This window comes from Musca domestica, unplaced genomic scaffold (assembly GCF_030504385.1).
Source record: "Musca domestica strain aabys unplaced genomic scaffold, Musca_domestica.polishedcontigs.V.1.1 4, whole genome shotgun sequence".
NCBI classification, from domain to species: domain Eukaryota; kingdom Metazoa; phylum Arthropoda; class Insecta; order Diptera; family Muscidae; genus Musca; species Musca domestica.
Window position 1 is genome coordinate 21,968,915 of NW_026712328.1, and position 7,023 is coordinate 21,975,937.

Here is a 7,023-nt window from a genome sequence, read left to right on the forward strand (position 1 = left end):
TAAATCAGCCGAAAACAATAAACATTTGACCCAATGTACGTAAAACACTTTTAAAGTTGTTCACAAATTACATTTATTAACATGGTTGTTTAAAATACTGTTATACCTATTATTAAAAAAAGCTATGTGATATGTAAAATATAATCCTAGCTACTAAGTTATTGAGAAAGTTCTAAATACTTGGTTTTTGTCTGTACTTGACATTGTTTATACCACAAATTGTTATAAATTGTAGTGATGCCACCCTTTTATATTAAGGTGAAAAACATCCATCTAAAATATGTCCTGCCAATTTAGTACTTTGTTATCCTAGACATAAACCTTTAAATTAAATTTTAAATGCCTTTAATTCGGTAAGTGCCACACCTTTTGCGGCGTCAGACATTTGTAGTGTCGTATTACTCCATAAATATCCGCCAATTATCAATCACAATAAATTTGATTAATGCTGTTCTGAATTATTGCTATTTTTATACCCTACACTATACTATGGAGGATATATTAACTTTGTCATTCCGTTTTTAACTCCTCGAAGTACTCATGTCAGACCCAAAAAAGTATATATATTCTTCATCGGCCTAAAATTCAAAGTCGATTTAGCGATACCCGCTTGTCTATCTATGTGTCTGTCTGTTGTAATCATGTTGTATAGCTCCATGGTACTCTCCAATATTCGGTATTTTGATGATTTTAGCGACATTATAGACCTGAATCGTTCCAAATCTCATATTGGAAGATATTAATGGGTACAACAACCTATGACAAAAAAATGACTTATCCTGGTCCTCGTCTTCGCATAACTTCAAATAACTGTACCTCCGAATATTCAGTATTTTCATGGTGTTAGCGACGTTATAGATCGGAATTGTTTCACATTTCGTATTTTAAGTTCGTAATGGGAACTGCAGCCTCTGACAAAATATTGCTTATGTAGGACCACGTCTTCATATAGCCACCATATAACAATGTCGTCCGGTATTCGGCATTTTGATGATTTCAGCGAAGTCATTTAATTTTCATATTTAAAGTTCGTAATGGAAACTTAAACCTAGGACAGAAAATTGTCTATGCAGGTCCACGTTTTTGTATACTCTGCATATTAGCGACATTATTCAACGGAGTTGTTTTAAATTGGGTATTCGCATAGCCGACTATGTCGTATTCGCATAGCCCCATTAAACGGTTATCATTTAAACGGTATTTTTTTACGAAATTTTGCTATAGCTTTTCCACTTCCTCGTTCAGGCCAAACTTATTAATATAAAGGGTGTTTTTTAAGCTATATAGAACTTTTTTTATTTGTTTCAGTATATTCTGACAAATTATTATGAATAGACTCACGCTTGAACAACCCTACGAAATTATCGAAATTTATTTTGAAAATCAGTCGCCGTTGTTTTATCGCCAAATTGTGTTCAGCGATGAGGCGCATTTTTGGTTTAACGGGCTTGTTAATAAGCAAAATTGCCGCATATGGAGTGAGACCAATCCACAAGAGACCCTACAGACTCCATTACATCCAGAAAAATGCACCGTATGGTGCGGTTTTCACGCTGGTGGCATCATCAGACCTTATTTCTTCAAAAATGAGGCCGGAGCTCGCGTTATGGACAATGGAGATGGTTACCGCACCATGATCAATGATTTTTTGTTTAAAAATATGGATGGCATTGATCCAGAGAAGATGTGGTTTCAACAGGATGGCGCTACGAGCCATACGGCTAACGCAACCATCGACGTATTGAAATCAAAATTTGGAGATAAGTTGATTTCGAGAAGTGGACCTGTCAATTGGCCTCCAATGTCGTGCGATTTTAAACCTCTCGATTATTTCCTGTGGGGCTACGTGAAGTCACTGGTTTATGCTGATAAACTAGCAACAATTGATGCCTTGGATGCCTGTATTGTTCGTGTTATTCGTGACAGCAGGCAGTGCTCGAAAAAGTGGCCGAAAATTGGACGTCCAGAATGCACTTCGTCAAGAACAGCCGCGGTGCCCATATGCCCGAAATCATTTTCAAATGTTAATGACACGTATTGTTCTTTCAATAAAAAAAAATTTTGATTACAATTTAATTTTTGTGTTATTTTTTACAATTTCAAGATCTATCACGCTTAAAAAACACCCTGTATAATTTTTACCTGTCATTTTTTTTTTTTTTTTTTTTTTTTTTTTTTTTTGTATGAAGAGTTACGAAAAAAATTAAGGATTTTCGAAACTGTTTTGGGAAACTGAAGAAATACTCGATCATGTCTTGAGAATATTGGCAAAATTTTTCAGATAATGTTATGTACTTTCAGAATTTTTAGGAAATGAATAATTTTTTTATTAAAACTTCAAATGGTCTTAACATTTGGTATTTTTTGTGCAGCTTTAAGATATTACATTGATCAGAGACTTAGAAAAAGGTTATAAAATTGAAATTGCATTTTCAAATATTTTGTTAAAAAAAAAATAATTAAAAATTATATTTAGAAAATTATGTCCAATTTGACCAATTACCTTTCCACTTCAAAAACATGATTTCCTTGACAACTACCACTTGATAGCATTGCCAATAACAAAAAGTGTTAAGGACATGGTAATACTCTTAACTCTCGTATGGTCAAAAGTATGGTATTTATCTAAGACAAACACCATTGGCAATGTTGTCATAGACCTCATATAAGAGTACCTTATAATACCCAGTCAGCATTTTTGGAAATTTTTAATCATATCGAGTCTTTTTTGATCCGGTTGCGCGATTAAAAAGCTGGAATATGAGCGCATTTTCTGATCATAAAAGACTCAGTTGTCGGGAGAAAAACGTGACCTCCCGCGATTCTTCTAAATAAATCATAAATAAATCTTTTTCGAGTCTTTTTTAAGTCCTTTTTTGATCATTTATGAGTCTTAAGTGAGTAATTTATTAGTCTTTTAAGTGTCATATATCACTCATATGTATATTCATTTAGGAGTCTTTTATGAATCCCCTTTGTCTTAAATTCGAGTCATTTATGAGTTTTATATGAGTGTTTACGATTCTACGAATCACGTACGTGATTTCTAAATTTCGGATGTACCGTAAAAAAGAATATGTTTATATAAATATTTATTTAAAATAATAATAATTCAGCTTTTATGATTATAATTTGTACAGTAATATCAATAAATGCGATTGTAAAAAATATAGTAAAAAATTAAATAAAAAAATGAAAAATCAAAAAATAAAAAATCAGGAATTGAAATCGGGCTGTTTTCTATTTGTAACGCGGTCTCTAGCGTGAACAAAATTTTTTTGTGGAATTGTGTTCATATCCTAGTCGTTGCTTGAGTATTTGAGATGACACATATCTGAAATAAAAAATGTACAAGTCTGTCCATTTTACTACTTCTTTATATACGTGTTAAAAAGACAAACTTACTTTTGATTACTGTAACTAAATAACACTTTTCTGCACTCAGATTTACACTGTCCCCTTCCAGCTGCATTGGCAGGCTAATTTATCTGAAAAAACCTTTCGGTTTTTGCAATAAACTCAAAAATTATATAAGTATTAATAGTTTATGAAGTGGTGAATTAATCAATCAAATATCCAATTTTTTATACTTACAAATCAAGTTCTGTCTCATTTTTCTTCACCAATTCACGTTTCTGGACATTTTCTTAATTTTTCTCATATTCAGTTTTACTTCTTTTTTGCAGAATTCAATTTTCTGCATCTTTTGCCATCGTTTTTATTTTAGCCTTTTCTATTTTTGTAATTTAACTTGCTGACATTTTCTTTATAAAATTTATAAATAAACAAAGAGATAAACGTACACTTTCTCATATTTTTTCCCTTTTCAATATTTTTGCTGTTGACGCCTCCATGCACTTTTTATAAATGAACAGTAATTCAACTTTTTGATAGTCAGTCCAGAAACAAAATGACCCTTGCATAACAAAACAAGCAGCATTTATGCACTTATCTGTGCAAAATATGATCAAAAAATACATAATTTACATCACTTTCCAAACAGCTGCAAGATCTTTTTAAGACTAATCATATTTCAATCTGTAGATGATCGCAGTACGATAATAAATAACGGAAAAATAGTCACATTTTGCACATCTCAATGATTGAATTGCGATTCCCCTACATTTTGTTGTTGTATATTAAATTGATCTCTTTTCACTCATTAGAGAGAATAATTTTCGAATCGCTTTTCGATCATACAATTCAGTTAATTTTTTTGGTCACCAAAAGGACTCGAAGAAGACTCACCAAAGTGATTTTTTCAAAAACAATCTTCCAAATGCTAGCTGGGATATTAGGTATTTTTATGATTCTGCTACATTTTCCACGGATTTGTGTAAAAATCGGTTTTTTTATTCGTAATAGGTTATGGTTTCGATGACACAACATTGTATATAAGCCCTCGTTTTCGTATAGTCCCCATATAACGGTACCTCCCGATATTAGATATTTTAATGATTTTTGCTACATTTTTCCAGGGATTTATCTAAAAATTGTAAATGTAGTTCGTAATGGGTTCAAGCTGCGGTGTCAGAACATTGCATATATAGGCCCACGTTTTCTTCCCGGTTCCCGTTTTGGATAGCCACAAAACATCTGCAGCCACTTCATTGTTGTTAGAAAAATTTAACAGCATTCTCTTACCGATCTTACTTGTGTTTGTAGTTTAAAGTGGAAGACGTTTGAATCCAGATAATATTCTTCTATATCTATAGGCTATATAAATTTTTGAAATTCCACTTGGATCTGGAGTTATAGCATCAGAATCGAAGGTACCTCCCAAAAATGTAGATTTTATATATATATATATATATATATATATATATATATATATATATATATATATAGGCTGAAGTTCGTAATGGATACAACATATATATATATATATATATATATATATATATATATATATATATATATATATATATATATATATATATATATATATATATATATATATATATATATATATATATATATATATATATATATATATATATATATATATATATATATAACAAAAAATTCTTCAAAAAAAATAGTTATCACTTTTTGATTTTAACTATTTTCGGGGTCTTGGCCACTTTTTTCGTTTTTTTGATCCTTATTTGGCATCTTTGTTTCTTAGGGGGTAGAAAATATCTTCTCATAAAATTTTCAATTTTCGGTCTATTGGAATATTGGTTGGTAACGTAGATTTGGGAACTGGGTAGAAACATGAAAACATGGAAAAAAAAATAGAAACATGAAAAAATTACGAAGATTAAAAAGTAGTACGGGACCGAAAATATGTCTAATCGTCATTGAATTATACTATGATGAAAAATATGGACTTCATGGGGTCTCCAACGCACAATTTAAATGACAAAAAAATAATTTCATTCTGACGGATATGGGTGTAACAGAGTATTTATATTTGAATATTCTGAAATTATTCTGTACCTAATTATGAGGTGGACAAAACTTAATACCACGCAGCATGTTATTCTAAACGTTGGAAATACAGATTCCAAACTGCAGCTAATTTGAATGGAAAATGTTACAATACCAAAAATTGAGCAGATTTTTCACATGTTCTTAGATGTTTATGCTATTCAAAATATTTAAAGGGAAATAGTTAGCTAGGTGAAAACCTACTATAATTTTTGCGATGAATATTTATTTCTATTTTGAAATTACTATGAAGTCATTATTTATAGTAAAAATTATGTCAAATTTTAAGTAACGCTGTAAAATCGAACACTTAATATTAAATTTGAAATGTATATTGATTTTAACGGACATGCCAACGGATGGGTCTTCGACGAATATTGAAGGTGTTTCACATGGTGGGGGTATATATATGCAATTGTCTTATTTTTAGAAATTATTTTATAGTTAACCATAATCTTTTTTTGCTTCGTTCGCTGCTGGTATTGAACTAGAAATCTCGTTCCCACAACCTTCGGTTTGGGCGGATTAACTCTGTGCCGATTACTTTGTAATGGGGAAAGTATCAATTTTGTCACCTTGTATTTATTCCATTCAACTTGTAATAAAGAATAATTTTGGTTTAGGTTATCATTTAATGGTCTATTCGGCACATACAACTTCAAAGTTTTTGCTGGGTAACAAATCATGAAAAGGGAACTGAAGGGAATGTATATTCGACCAAAATAAAATCTACCCTTTTGTACTTCTACTAATTAATTAACCTGGCAACCCATATAAGTAATAGATATATATTTTCTCACTTACACAAGTATCATCTACGACTGACACGCACAGAGGCATATGTTGTGAAACCACGCCTTCGACGATAAAAACAGACACCCTTTTGAAAATAATTCGTTCGCCATAACTATTTTCAGCTCTGGAATGCTCAATATTATTCCATACAAAAATTTATTATGGAGACACAGACAATTGTATATTGAGTTTTATTTTGAAGACATGTTGCAATTGTTGTTATTGTCATCATTTGGTCCTAAATGTTTGCACGTGACTTACTGTTTTAAAAACTACCCCAAAAGTGTCAAATAGTTGGTATTTCAGTGAGAATTCGTGATGTCATTAAAGGGATGATAAAATATAAAATGGAATTTTCAAATTGTTGCAAACGAATATGGCATTTAAATGGAAAAATGTCTATAAATGATTGTATATATCGACTACTTAATAAATAAATTTTAATTTGAAATTTTTTTTGCTGTCTATACCTATTCGATAAATATTAAAGGCATCTGAGGAAATAATTCTCTGGCATAAAACTTCATAAAAAAAATTCCTTCAACGAAAAGTTCTACGGCATAAATTCAATTAACTATTTATTCGACTTACATTTTTTCTATTAACATTGTAAACTCAGATCCTGTTTTCTTATCAGAGAACCTTGATGCTATTACGAATAAACTTTTTTTGGAGTTGTGGATATTTAATGTTATCTAACAGAAGACATTTGGTGATAAAAAGCGAAGCGAGTTATAATACCTACATTAACAACTCAGCTTAATTATTAGTGTATTTAAGGGATCTGCAACAATT